The sequence below is a fragment of the Lonchura striata genome, chromosome 10 (genome assembly GCF_046129695.1).
Source record: "Lonchura striata isolate bLonStr1 chromosome 10, bLonStr1.mat, whole genome shotgun sequence".
NCBI classification, from domain to species: Eukaryota; Metazoa; Chordata; class Aves; order Passeriformes; family Estrildidae; genus Lonchura; species Lonchura striata.
The window spans coordinates 7,065,173-7,078,083 of NC_134612.1; the positions used below are offsets into that span (position 1 = coordinate 7,065,173).

At 55.4% G+C, this 12,911-nt stretch overlaps 19 non-coding genes across 19 annotated transcripts; all 19 read right to left on the reverse strand.

The window, feature by feature from the left end:
• Positions 1-130: 130 nt before the first annotated feature.
• Positions 131-249, reverse strand: LOC144246894 (5S ribosomal RNA). The gene has a single exon (XR_013340626.1). It is a non-coding gene; the product is annotated as a 5S ribosomal RNA (ribosomal RNA).
• A 375-nt stretch (positions 250-624) lies between these two features.
• Positions 625-743, reverse strand: LOC144246831 (5S ribosomal RNA). Its single transcript, XR_013340562.1, has one exon. It is a non-coding gene; the product is annotated as a 5S ribosomal RNA (ribosomal RNA).
• A 284-nt stretch (positions 744-1,027) lies between these two features.
• Positions 1,028-1,146, reverse strand: LOC144246895 (5S ribosomal RNA). The gene has a single exon (XR_013340627.1). It is a non-coding gene; the product is annotated as a 5S ribosomal RNA (ribosomal RNA).
• A 267-nt stretch (positions 1,147-1,413) lies between these two features.
• LOC144246896 (5S ribosomal RNA) lies at positions 1,414-1,532 on the reverse strand. The gene has a single exon (XR_013340628.1). It is a non-coding gene; the product is annotated as a 5S ribosomal RNA (ribosomal RNA).
• A 286-nt stretch (positions 1,533-1,818) lies between these two features.
• Positions 1,819-1,937, reverse strand: LOC144246897 (5S ribosomal RNA). Its single transcript, XR_013340629.1, has one exon. It is a non-coding gene; the product is annotated as a 5S ribosomal RNA (ribosomal RNA).
• A 284-nt stretch (positions 1,938-2,221) lies between these two features.
• On the reverse strand, positions 2,222-2,340 carry LOC144246853 (5S ribosomal RNA). Its single transcript, XR_013340584.1, has one exon. It is a non-coding gene; the product is annotated as a 5S ribosomal RNA (ribosomal RNA).
• Positions 2,341-2,680: 340 nt separating this feature from the next.
• Positions 2,681-2,799, reverse strand: LOC144246861 (5S ribosomal RNA). The gene has a single exon (XR_013340592.1). It is a non-coding gene; the product is annotated as a 5S ribosomal RNA (ribosomal RNA).
• A 267-nt stretch (positions 2,800-3,066) lies between these two features.
• On the reverse strand, positions 3,067-3,185 carry LOC144246898 (5S ribosomal RNA). Its single transcript, XR_013340630.1, has one exon. It is a non-coding gene; the product is annotated as a 5S ribosomal RNA (ribosomal RNA).
• A 268-nt stretch (positions 3,186-3,453) lies between these two features.
• On the reverse strand, positions 3,454-3,572 carry LOC144246900 (5S ribosomal RNA). The gene has a single exon (XR_013340632.1). It is a non-coding gene; the product is annotated as a 5S ribosomal RNA (ribosomal RNA).
• Positions 3,573-3,876: 304 nt separating this feature from the next.
• LOC144246828 (5S ribosomal RNA) lies at positions 3,877-3,995 on the reverse strand. Its single transcript, XR_013340559.1, has one exon. It is a non-coding gene; the product is annotated as a 5S ribosomal RNA (ribosomal RNA).
• Positions 3,996-4,333: 338 nt separating this feature from the next.
• On the reverse strand, positions 4,334-4,452 carry LOC144246829 (5S ribosomal RNA). The gene has a single exon (XR_013340560.1). It is a non-coding gene; the product is annotated as a 5S ribosomal RNA (ribosomal RNA).
• A 375-nt stretch (positions 4,453-4,827) lies between these two features.
• Positions 4,828-4,946, reverse strand: LOC144246901 (5S ribosomal RNA). Its single transcript, XR_013340633.1, has one exon. It is a non-coding gene; the product is annotated as a 5S ribosomal RNA (ribosomal RNA).
• Positions 4,947-5,230: 284 nt separating this feature from the next.
• Positions 5,231-5,349, reverse strand: LOC144246854 (5S ribosomal RNA). The gene has a single exon (XR_013340585.1). It is a non-coding gene; the product is annotated as a 5S ribosomal RNA (ribosomal RNA).
• Positions 5,350-5,689: 340 nt separating this feature from the next.
• On the reverse strand, positions 5,690-5,808 carry LOC144246902 (5S ribosomal RNA). Its single transcript, XR_013340634.1, has one exon. It is a non-coding gene; the product is annotated as a 5S ribosomal RNA (ribosomal RNA).
• Positions 5,809-6,111: 303 nt separating this feature from the next.
• LOC144246903 (5S ribosomal RNA) lies at positions 6,112-6,230 on the reverse strand. The gene has a single exon (XR_013340635.1). It is a non-coding gene; the product is annotated as a 5S ribosomal RNA (ribosomal RNA).
• Positions 6,231-6,498: 268 nt separating this feature from the next.
• On the reverse strand, positions 6,499-6,617 carry LOC144246870 (5S ribosomal RNA). The gene has a single exon (XR_013340601.1). It is a non-coding gene; the product is annotated as a 5S ribosomal RNA (ribosomal RNA).
• Positions 6,618-6,921: 304 nt separating this feature from the next.
• LOC144246838 (5S ribosomal RNA) lies at positions 6,922-7,040 on the reverse strand. Its single transcript, XR_013340569.1, has one exon. It is a non-coding gene; the product is annotated as a 5S ribosomal RNA (ribosomal RNA).
• Positions 7,041-7,380: 340 nt separating this feature from the next.
• On the reverse strand, positions 7,381-7,499 carry LOC144246904 (5S ribosomal RNA). Its single transcript, XR_013340636.1, has one exon. It is a non-coding gene; the product is annotated as a 5S ribosomal RNA (ribosomal RNA).
• A 320-nt stretch (positions 7,500-7,819) lies between these two features.
• On the reverse strand, positions 7,820-7,938 carry LOC144246834 (5S ribosomal RNA). Its single transcript, XR_013340565.1, has one exon. It is a non-coding gene; the product is annotated as a 5S ribosomal RNA (ribosomal RNA).
• Between the last annotated feature and the right edge of the window lie 4,973 nt (positions 7,939-12,911).

Consider the following 12,911-nt stretch of genomic DNA (forward strand, 5'->3'; position numbering starts at 1 on the left):
AGGCACACAAGGCAAAAAAGGCACACAAGGCAAAAAAGGCACACAAGGCATACCTGGCCCTTCCCTCGTCCCCCTCGCCACGACTGCCCGAGGAAAAGCGTGCAGCAGCTGCCCAGCACGCAGCAAAAGAAGCCTACAGCACCCGGTATTCCCAGGCGGTCTCCCATCCAAGTACTAACCGGGCCCGACCCTGCTTAGCTTCCGAGATCAGACGAGATCGGGCGCTCTCAGGGTGGTATGGCCGTAGGCACCTGACAATCCCTCAGCACCAGGCTCGACCACAACACATCACCCTCCATGGAAGCCCCACCATGTCACAGAGGCTCCACACGGTCATTAGGACCGCGATGCCCACAACGGGATCAGGACACTGACTGACCCACAACACACCCACAAGGCAAAAAAGGCACACAAGGCAAAAAAGGCACACACGGCAAAAAAGGCACACAAGGCAAAAAAGGCACACAAGGCAAAAAAGGCACACAAGGCAAAAATGGCACACAAGGCAAAAATGGCACACAAGGCAAAAACGGCACACAAGGCACACCTGCCCCTTCCCTCCTGCCCCTCGCCACGGCTGCCCGAGCAAAAGCATGCAGCAGCTGCCCAGCACGCAGCAAAAGAAGCCTACAGCACCCGGTATTCCCAGGCGGTCTCCCATCCAAGTACTAACCGGGCCCGACCCTGCTTAGCTTCCGAGATCAGACGAGATCGGGCACTCTCAGGGTGGTATGGCCGTAGGCACCTGACAATCCCTCAGCACCGGCCTCGACCACAACACATCACCCTCCATGGAAGCCCCACCATGTCACAGAGGCTCCTCACGGCCCTCAGGACAGCCCCTGCCCATGACTACCGAGAGACTGACTGACCCACAACACACCCACAAGGCAAAAAAGGCACACAGGGCAAAAAAGGCACACAAGGCAAAAAAGGCACACAAGGCACACCTGGCCCTTCCCTCGTCCCCCTCGCCACGGCTGCCCGAGCAAAAGCGTGCAGCAGCTGCCCAGCACACAGCAAAAGAAGCCTACAGCACCCGGTATTCCCAGGCGGTCTCCCATCCAAGTACTAACCGGGCCCGACCCTGCTTAGCTTCCGAGATCAGACGAGATCGGGCGCTCTCAGGGTGGTATGGCCGTAGGCACCTGACAATCCCTCAGCACCAGGCTCGACCACAACACATCACCCTCCATGGAAGACCCACCATGTCACAGAGGCTCCTCACGGTCATTAGGACCGCGATGCCCACAACGGGATCAGGACACTGACTGACCCACAACACACCCACAAGGTAAAAAGGGCACACAAGGCAAAAAAGGCACACAAGGCACACCTGCCCCTTCCCTCGTCCCCCTCGCCACGGCTGCCCGAGCAAAAGCGTGCAGCAGCTGCCCAGCACGCAGCAAAAGAAGCCTACAGCACCCGGTATTCCCAGGCGGTCTCCCATCCAAGTACTAACCGGGCCCGACCCTGCTTAGCTTCCGAGATCAGACGAGATCGGGCGCTCTCAGGGTGGTATGGCCGTAGGCACCTGACAATCCCTCAGCACCAGGCTCGACCACAACACATCACCCTCCATGGAAGCCCCACCATGTCACAGAGGCTCCACATGGCCCTCAGGACAGCCCCTGCCCATGACTGCAGCGAGAGACTGACTGACCCACAACACGCACACAAGGTAAGAAAGGCACACAAGGCAAAAACGGCACACAAGGCAAAAACGGCACACAAGGCACACCTGGCCCTTCCCTCGTCCCCCTTGCCACGGCTGCCCGAGCAAAAGCGTGCAGCAGCTGCCCAGCACGCAGCAAAAGAAGCCTACAGCACCCGGTATTCCCAGGCGGTCTCCCATCCAAGTACTAACCGGGCCCGACCCTGCTTAGCTTCCGAGATCAGACGAGATCGGGCGCTCTCAGGGTGGTATGGCCGTAGGCACCTGACAATCCCTCAGCACCGGCCTCGACCACAACACATCACCCTCCATGGAAGCCCCACCATGTCACAGAGGCTCCTCACGGCCCTCAGGACAGCCCCTGCCCATGACTACCGAGAGACTGACTGACCCACAACACACCCACAAGGCAAAAAAGGCACACAGGGCAAAAAAGGCACACAAGGCAAAAAAGGCACACAAGGCACACCTGCCCCTTCCCTCGTCCCCCTCGCCACGGCTGCCCGAGCAAAAGCGTGCAGCAGCTGCCCAGCACGCAACAAAAGAAGCCTACAGCACCCAGTATTCCCAGGCGGTCTCCCATCCAAGTACTAACCGGGCCCGACCCTGCTTAGCTTCCGAGATCAGACGAGATCGGGCGCTCTCAGGGTGGTATGGCCGTAGGCACCCAAGAATCCCTCAGCACCGGCCTCAACCACAACACATCACCCTCCATGGAAGCCCCACCATGTCACAGAGGCTCCACACGGCCCTCAGGACAGCCCCTGACCATGACTGCAGCGAGAGACTGACTGACCCACAACACGCACACAAGGTAAGAAAGGCACACAAGGCAAAAAAGGCACACAAGGCAAAAAAGGCACACAAGGCAAAAAAGGCAAACAGGGCAAAAAAGGCACACAAGGCAAAAAAGGCACACAAGGCACACCTGGCCCTTCCCTCGTCCCCCTCGCCACGGCTGCCCGAGCAAAAGCGTGCAGCAGCTGCCCAGCACACAGCAAAAGAAGCCTACAGCACCCGGTATTCCCAGGCGGTCTCCCATCCAAGTACTAACCGGGCCCGACCCTGCTTAGCTTCAGAGATCAGACGAGATCGGGCGCTCTCAGGGTGGTATGGCCGTAGGCACCTGACAATCCCTCAGCACCAGGCTCGACCACAACACATCACCCTCCATGGAAGCCCCACCATGTCACAGAGGCTCCTCACGGTCATTAGGACCGCGATGCCCACAACGGGATCAGGACACTGACTGACCCACAACACACCCACAAGGCAAAAAGGGCACACAAGGCAAAAAAGGCACACAAGGCACACCTGCCCCTTCCCTCGTCCCCCTCGCCACGGCTGCCCGAGCAAAAGCGTGCAGCAGCTGCCCAGCACGCAGCAAAAGAAGCCTACAGCACCCGGTATTCCCAGGCGGTCTCCCATCCAAGTACTAACCGGGCCCGACCCTGCTTAGCTTCCGAGATCAGACGAGATCGGGCGCTCTCAGGGTGGTATGGCCGTAGGCACCTGACAATCCCTCAGCACCAGGCTCGACCACAACACATCACCCTCCATGGAAGCCCCACCATGTCACAGAGGCTCCACACGGCCCTCAGGACAGCCCCTGCCCATGACTGCAGCGAGAGACTGACTGACCCACAACACGCACACAAGGTAAGAAAGGCACACAAGGCAAAAAAGGCACACAAGGCACACCCGGCCCTTCCCTCGTCCCCCTCGCCACGGCTGCCCGAGCAAAAGCGTGCAGCAGCTGCCCAGCACACAGCAAAAGAAGCCTACAGCACCCGGTATTCCCAGGCGGTCTCCCATCCAAGTACTAACCGGGCCCGACCCTGCTTAGCTTCCGAGATCAGACGAGATCGGGCGCTCTCAGGGTGGTATGGCCGTAGGCACCTGACAATCCCTCAGCACCGGCCTCGACCACAACACATCTCCCTCCATGGAAGCCCCACCATGTCACAGAGGCTCCACACGGCCCTCAGGACAGCCCCTGCCCATGACTGCAGCGAGAGACTGACTGACCCACAACACACCCACAAGGCAAAAAAGGCACACAAGGCAAAAAAGGCACACAAGGCAAAAAGGGCACACAAGGCAAAAAAGGCACACAAGGCACACCTGCCCCTTCCCTCGTCCCCCTCGCCACGGCTGCCCGAGCAAAAGCGTGCAGCAGCTGCCCAGCACGCAGCAAAAGAAGCCTACAGCACCCGGTATTCCCAGGCGGTCTCCCATCCAAGTACTAACCGGGCCCGACCCTGCTTCGCTTCCGAGATCAGACGAGATCGGGCGCTCTCAGGGTGGTATGGCCGTAGGCACCTGACAATCCCTCAGCACCGGCCTCGACCACAACACATCACCCTCCATGGAAGCCCCACCATGTCACAGAGGCTCCTCACGGCCCTCAGGACAGCCCCTGCCCATGACTACCGAGAGATTGACTGACCCACAACACGCACACAAGGCAAAAAAGGCACACAAGGCAAAAAAGGCACACAAGGCAAAAAAGGCACACAAGGCAAAAAAGGCACACAAGGCAAAAAAGGCACACAAGGCAAAAAAGGCACACAAGGCATACCTGGCCCTTCCCTCGTCCCCCTCGCCACGACTGCCCGAGGAAAAGCGTGCAGCAGCTGCCCAGCACGCAGCAAAAGAAGCCTACAGCACCCGGTATTCCCAGGCGGTCTCCCATCCAAGTACTAACCGGGCCCGACCCTGCTTCGCTTCCGAGATCAGACGAGATCGGGCGCTCTCAGGGTGGTATGGCCGTAGGCACCTGACAATCCCTCAGCACCAGGCTCGACCACAACACATCACCCTCCATGGAAGCCCCACCATGTCACAGAGGCTCCACACGGTCATTAGGACCGCGATGCCCACAACGGGATCAGGACACTGACTGACCCACAACACACCCACAAGGCAAAAAAGGCACACAAGGCAAAAAAGGCACACACGGCAAAAAAGGCACACAAGGCAAAAAAGGCACACAAGGCAAAAAAGGCACACAAGGCAAAAATGGCACACAAGGCAAAAATGGCACACAAGGCAAAAACGGCACACAAGGCACACCTGCCCCTTCCCTCCTGCCCCTCGCCACGGCTGCCCGAGCAAAAGCATGCAGCAGCTGCCCAGCACGCAGCAAAAGAAGCCTACAGCACCCGGTATTCCCAGGCGGTCTCCCATCCAAGTACTAACCGGGCCCGACCCTGCTTAGCTTCCGAGATCAGACGAGATCGGGCGCTCTCAGGGTGGTATGGCCGTAGGCACCTGACAATCCCTCAGCACCGGCCTCGACCACAACACATCACCCTCCATGGAAGCCCCACCATGTCACAGAGGCTCCTCACGGCCCTCAGGACAGCCCCTGCCCATGACTACCGAGAGACTGACTGACCCACAACACACCCACAAGGCAAAAAAGGCACACAGGGCAAAAAAGGCACACAAGGCAAAAAAGGCACACAAGGCACACCTGCCCCTTCCCTCGTCCCCCTCGCCACGGCTGCCCGAGCAAAAGCGTGCAGCAGCTGCCCAGCACGCAACAAAAGAAGCCTACAGCACCCAGTATTCCCAGGCGGTCTCCCATCCAAGTACTAACCGGGCCCGACCCTGCTTAGCTTCCGAGATCAGACGAGATCGGGCGCTCTCAGGGTGGTATGGCCGTAGGCACCCAACAATCCCTCAGCACCGGCCTCAACCACAACACATCACCCTCCATGGAAGCCCCACCATGTCACAGAGGCTCCACACGGCCCTCAGGACAGCCCCTGACCATGACTGCAGCGAGAGACTGACTGACCCACAACACGCACACAAGGTAAGAAAGGCACACAAGGCAAAAAAGGCACACAAGGCAAAAAAGGCACACAAGGCAAAAAAGGCAAACAGGGCAAAAAAGGCACACAAGGCAAAAAAGGCACACAAGGCACACCTGGCCCTTCCCTCGTCCCCCTCGCCACGGCTGCCCGAGCAAAAGCGTGCAGCAGCTGCCCAGCACACAGCAAAAGAAGCCTACAGCACCCGGTATTCCCAGGCGGTCTCCCATCCAAGTACTAACCGGGCCCGACCCTGCTTAGCTTCCGAGATCAGACGAGATCGGGCGCTCTCAGGGTGGTATGGCCGTAGGCACCTGACAATCCCTCAGCACCAGGCTCGACCACAACACATCACCCTCCATGGAAGACCCACCATGTCACAGAGGCTCCTCACGGTCATTAGGACCGCGATGCCCACAACGGGATCAGGACACTGACTGACCCACAACACACCCACAAGGCAAAAAAGGCACACAGGGCAAAAAAGGCACACAAGGCAAAAACGGCACACAAGGCAAAAAAGGCACACAAGGCACACCTGCCCCTTCCCTCCTGGCCCTCGCCACGGCTGCCCGAGCAAAAGCGTGCAGCAGCTGCTCAGCACACAGCAAAAGAAGCCTACAGCACCCGGTATTCCCAGGCGGTCTCCCATCCAAGTACTAACCGGGCCCGACCCTGCTTAGCTTCCGAGATCAGACGAGATCGGGCGCTCTCAGGGTGGTATGGCCGTAGGCACCTGACAATTCCTCAGCACCAGGCTCGACCACAACACATCACCCTCCATGGAAGCCCCACCATGTCACAGAGGCTCCACATGGCCCTCAGGACAGCCCCTGCCCGCAACGGGACCAGGACACTGACTGACCCACAACACGCACACAAGGCAAAAAAGGCACACAAGGCAAAAAAGGCACACAAGGCACACCTGCCCCTTCCCTCGTCCCCCTCGCCACGGCTGCCCGAGCAAAAGCGTGCAGCAGCTGCCCAGCACACAGCAAAAGAAGCCTACAGCACCCGGTATTCCCAGGCGGTCTCCCATCCAAAAACTAACCGGGCCCGACCCTGCTTAGCTTCCGAGATCAGACGAGATCGGGCGCTCTCAGGGTGGTATGGCCGTAGGCACCTGACAATCCCTCAGCACCGGCCTCGACCACAACACATCACCCTCCATGGAAGCCCCACCATGTCACAGAGGCTCCACATGGCCCTCAGGACAGCCCCTGCCCACGACTGCACTGAGAGACTGACTGACCCACAACACGCACACAAGGTAAGAAAGGCACACAAGGCAAAAAAGGCACACAAGGCAAAAAAGGCACACAAGGCAAAAAAGGAACACAAGGCACACCTGCCCCTTCCCTCGTCCCCCTCGCCACGGCTGCCCGAGCAAAAGCGTGCAGCAGCTGCCCAGCACGCAGCAAAAGAAGCCTACAGCACCCGGTATTCCCAGGCGGTCTCCCATGCAAGTACTAACCGGGCCCGACCCTGCTTAGCTTCCGAGATCAGACGAGATCGGGCGCTCTCAGGGTGGTATGGCCGTAGGCACCTGACAATGCCTCAGCACCGGCCTCGACCACAACACATCACCCTCCATGGAAGCCCCACCATGTCACAGAGGCTCCACACGGCCCTCAGGACAGCCCCTGCCCATGACTGCACCAAGAGACTGACTGACCCACAACACGCACACAAGGTAAGAAAGGCACACAAGGCAAAAAAGGCACACAAGGCAAAAACGGCACACAAGGTAAAAACGGCACACAAGGCAAAAAAGGCACACAAGGCTAAAAAGGCACACAAGGAACACCTGCCCCTTCCCTCGTCCCCCTTGCCACGGCTGACCGAGCAAAAGCGTGCAGCAGCTGCCCAGCACACAGCAAAAGAAGCCTACAGCACCCGGTATTCCCAGGCGGTCTCCCATCCAAGTACTAACCGGGCCCGACCCTGCTTAGCTTCCGAGATCAGACGAGATCGGGCGCTCTCAGGGTGGTATGGCCGTAGGCAACTGACAATTTCTCAGCACCAGGCTCGACCACAACACATCACCCTCCATGGAAGCCCAACCATGTCACAGAGGCTCCACATGGCCCTCAGGACAGCCCCTGCCCATGACTACCGAGAGACTGACTGACCCACAACACGCACACAAGGCAAAAAAGGCACACAAGGCAAAAAAGGCACACAAGGCAAAAACGGCACACAAGGCAAAAAAGGCACACAAGGCTAAAAAGGCACACAAGGAACACCTGCCCCTTCCCTCCTGGCCCTCGCCACGGCTGCCCGAGCAAAAGCGTGCAGCAGCTGCCCAGCACGCAGCAAAAGAAGCCTACAGCACCCGGTATTCCCAGGCGGTCTCCCATCCAAGTACTAACCGGGCCCGACCCTGCTTAGCTTCCGAGATCAGACGAGATCGGGCGCCCTCAGGGTGGTATGGCCGTAGGCACCTGACAATCCCTCAGCACCAGGCTCGACCACAACACATCACCCTCCATGGAAGACCCACCATGTCACAGAGGCTCCTCACGGTCATTAGGACCGCGATGCCCACAACGGGATCAGGACACTGACTGACCCACAACACACCCACAAGGCAAAAAAGGCACACAAGGCAAAAAAGGCACACAAGGCAAAAATGGCACACAAGGCACACCTGCCCCTTCCCTCCTGCCCCTCGCCACGGCTGCCCGAGCAAAAGCGTGCAGCAGCTGCCCAGCACGCAGCAAAAGAAGCCTACAGCACCCGGTATTCCCAGGCGGTCTCCCATCCAAGTACTAACCATGCCGATGCACTTTATGTTGTGAGACTTCATTGCCTTTCATTAATTGCTTCTGTAATCGTAGTCTTAGTGTAATGTGAGCTATGTTTTTGTTTTCCTGGTCACCGTTCCGAACGTACTGAGGAGTCTAATGTCGCTTTTCCGTGTCTGAGGGCCATGCTCCGTGCAGCCCCCGTGCAGCGCCGTCGGGGAGCTCCGCGGGCCGGGCGGCGCCGCGCTGCCTGCGTTTGGTGGGAACAGGGTGTGTTCCGAGTGGGAGAATGCATTGGGGGACGTGCTGTCCGCCGGTCGGCACTGGCCGATCCACTGCCTGCCGCCTGTTGCGATTGGTGGCTCTTGACATCCCCAGCTGACATTTCCCTCCCCTGTCTCCGAGTCCCTACCCCAGCTCTGCAGACTCTGCTCCCGTCCTACAGTCCGTATCCCGCCCCTACAGGCCCTACCCTAGCCCTACAGACCCTATCCCGCCTCACAGTCCCTATTACACCCACAAGACCTTCCCCCGCCCACTGTCCCTGCCTTGGCCTAGAGTCTTTATTCTGGGCCACAATTCCTCCCCCAGCCCACAGACTGTACCCTAGACCACAGCCCATATTCTAGCCCCACAGTGCGAATTACAACCCTACAATCACTATCCTAGCCCTACAGTTAGTGTCCCAACCCTACAGTGATTTCACCTGCAGTCCTATAGTCACTATCCCAACATCTCCAGTCCCACACTCCATCTCTGTATGTTCCCACTTCTTCCAGGTGAAGCTGCTTCTTCTTGTTGTGGAAGGATCTCCAGTTTTGTTCCAGATGTGTGATGTTTCAACTCCAACTCTAGAATTCGTATTCCAAACCCAGCCTGAAAAATTTATTTTTCCAGTTCTAGCTCCACAGTTGCTATCCCAGTCCTATAGTGATTTCAGCTCCATCCCTGAAGTTGCATTGTGGCCCAACAATCCCTGTACCAGCCCTACAGTCGTTATCCCACCCTGCAGTCATTTCAGCTCCATCCTTTTATTTCTCTGCCAGCTCCACTGCTTCAGCTTCAGTTCCTGCATCTTCCCACCACTTCCATATGAAGCTGCTTTATGCATCAGGGCTGGATCTTCTTTTCACATCCAGCTCTCTCATGCTTCAGTCCAGCTCTAGCATTGACATTCCAGCTCCAGCCTGTCACAGGTGGGAGTAGTAACTTCAGACAAAGTTTATTTAAGAAGCCCTCCCATTGTGTCACAAGGTGTAGAAAAGTATTCCCTTGCTTTCTAAAATCCTCAGAGAGAGGAGCCTGAGGCAGCTGGATCCAATCCCAGCCCCAGACTTTGCCAACAATTCAAGTTTTACAACTTTGTCCCACAGGTTTTAATGACAATGAATCAGATATATTTTTTTTAAAGAATGGATTATTTATTATGATAAATGATCAGACAAAAATAATCAGAATTATTTACTACACACTATAAAAGATAGAACTATTATACTACAAGATAGGATAGCGCATTATATCAAAGCAATATTGAAGCAATTATATTAAAGCTAACAAAAAGAAACCATTATTAGAGACTGATGTAACTCATCCATACCAATGACTGTGGACAAATCTCTTTCTTCTAACCTTTAGGAGTATCCTTGGTGACTATCCCTAAAACCCAATGGAAGAATCTTCACATTCTCCAAGGAGGAATATATTACTAGAACCTACTACACGGAAAGTGGACTGCACTTTTATAGCGTCAATGAGGTGACCACCAGTGATATGCCTACAAGTCAGTTTAGCAGTTTATCTGCCAAATCTTTGTCTTGTTATCAGCAGGTTGAGTTGAGGCTAATCTGCCAGATTGAGATAGTGTGCCAAATTTTTAGCACGATTCAACACCAGAAACCAATGCACATGATCCCCTCTCAGCTCACTGTTGGTAGCTTGCAAAATAGGGCATTGTTTGAATTGTTTGACCACTTTTCAGGGCTAAGCATCCTGTTATACAGCCCTACAGTCCCTATCCCAGCCCCAGCCCCAGCCCCACAGTGATTCTACCCTCAGACAGATGGGATTTATCAAGCTCCAGAGTTTTCATTGCTTCATATCGGTTTGGGTCTGGATTTAGCCCCAGGGGCTTCAATATATCCTCTGGCCTCACAGCAACATCCCTATAATTTTTATTTTAAAAACATCATATATCTGGTAATAGGATAAAATAAAAATATGACAATGCAACAGTATAAATAAATCTTAATACAACTAGAATAATGTAAAACTAAGAGAATAAATAAGAAATTAGACTCAGTAGAAAATGAACGTGGATCTACACCCAAACTGATGTGAAGCAAAGGAAATGAAGAGGCTGGAGGTGGATAAATCCCATGGGGAAGGGGATGGAGCTGAAGTTTGGGAGCTGCAGGAGCTGCCAGGGCAGGTTCCAGCCCTCCCAGCAATGGCACCACCCACAAACTGGGAGTGGGGGTCTCAGGGCTGATCCTGAGGCTCAGAGCCAGCCCAGGGGCACCTTCTGGGGTGTGGAACCAGGAACCGAGCTGCTCTTTCCAGCACCTACTGCTGGCTGAGGGGCCTGTGTGCAGGTGGGGTGCAGGGCAAGGTGTGTGCTGCAGGCCAGGGCTCATTTGCCCCCAAAGTCGGGGCCCCATTGGGATGAGCTTGGCAGCTCATAGAGATATTTAAGTGATGACAGCTACGGACTCATTGCCTTGTCAACAGCACAGGAACAAAGTGACAACCAGGAGCAGCTTTTAGCCAGAGGTAGTGGAAAGCTGAGGACCTGGAACTGAGGCAGCAGAGCTGGTGGTTACATAGAGAATGTGAAGCTTAGGGTGAAACCACTGTGGGGCTAGATAGGGGCTGTGGGGCTGGGATAGGTACTGTAAGGCTGGAGCTGGAATATGGGTTCTAGAACTGAAGCTGAAGGATCAGAGAGCTGAAGCTGAAATGAAGATTCTGCCCTGATCCAGGAACAGCTTCGCACGGCAGCATCAGGTGGAGCAGAAATATCAGAGCTGGTGGAGCTTGTGGGGCTGGAGCAGGAATTGTTGGCATTCAGGAACACACATAATCACGGGGTATGATTATATGCAGGTGCTTTTATTAAGAGCTCTGGGAGTCAGGGGTACAGACCCAAATCTGATTCCGACATGGCTTTCGAACTGAATGTATTTTATATTCTATTGTTACATAACTCACATATTAATTATTAAACTTATATTGCTCTATTGTATACATTGACATGAGTTTCTCGTGATCTTTCTTAGGTCACTGACCACATTTTTTCATTATTATTCTTATGATTAAACAGTAATTATATTTAATTACTAAACAATCATCACATCTAACGATTATATCAATTATCATGTACTAGCTACATAGTGCAGTTCTAGCAAGTACGAGTTCTCCATGTGCTTAGGGTGTTTATTTTTCCAGGGCCTACTAAGCTTATTTTTCCTTTTAACCCTTAATCCCCATGATTTTCAAACCCTTATACTATTAGAATCACTGTAAGGCTGGGATAGGATTGTGTGCCTGTGATAGTAATTATGGGGTCAGGATAGCAATGTTAGGGATGGAGCTGGAATCATTATAGGGAAGGGAAGGGAAGGGAAGGGAAGGGAAGGGAAGGGAAGGGAAGGGAAGGGAAGGGAAGGGAAGGGAAGGGAAGGGAAGGGAAGGGAAGGGAAGGGAAGGGAAGGGAAGGGAAGGGAAGGGAAGGGAAGGGAAGGGAAGGGAAGGGCATGCAAATCCCTGCCTTACCTTGCTTACCATTCATAGCCTCTCATATCCCTCCTCCCTCGCGGTCGTCTCCCACCCACAGCTGTAGCCTAGAGCTCTATTTCCACCAGATGGCAGCCTGGCTTTGCAGTTGGTGATTTCACCCTCAGCTACTCTTTCCTGGACACCCTGCAGGCACAGAAGCGCCATGTGTTGTTGGGCTCGTTGTTCTTCAGGGAAGCCAGTGACCCAGGCAGAGCTCCCCGCTCTCCTCCCCTTTCCTCTCTGGTGGAAGGAACGTCTCTCCATCACAGACGTGGTACCGCGTGAGGCCAATGCGGTGTGAGCATAGCACATGCCACCCCTTCCACACAGCAGCCCGCTTTCAGCCAGTCCTGGTGTGATATGCCTGCAGTGGCCTTCCTGTGTCACATGTTGTGGTGAACCTGCAGCCGTCTTGACCCTCCCGACCCTCGCTGGGACAGCCTAGAGCTGCCCAGGCAGTATGTAGGGGCAGGGTGCCTGCAAATGGCCTCATCAGTCATTTTCTGAGTAGGTTTGGTGGGAAAGAGCTTATCCAAGAGGGTCAGCTGCAGGTCACCACATCAGAGAACTGCTTACTACCTGCCCGGGGGTGTCAAGCAGCCACATAACACACTGGGACCAGCTCCCCGTGACGCACAGGCTCGGCACGCGGGAGCCATAAGCAGGCGGCATGTCCGAGCCGGTTCTTTTCTCTCCCCCTCCTTCCCGGTGGGTAAATCCCATCAGCCGCCACCCTAAACCACCCCACGCCAGCTCTAATACCATCTCAGGTACGCCATCCTGCTCACATCAGCCAGGCGAGGGATTGACGGTCCTGGGCGGGACACCCCTGCAAGAGCCGGGGGAACATTGGGCACTGTCCTGGGAAGGGGGGCAGGGTGGTGGGAAGAGGCC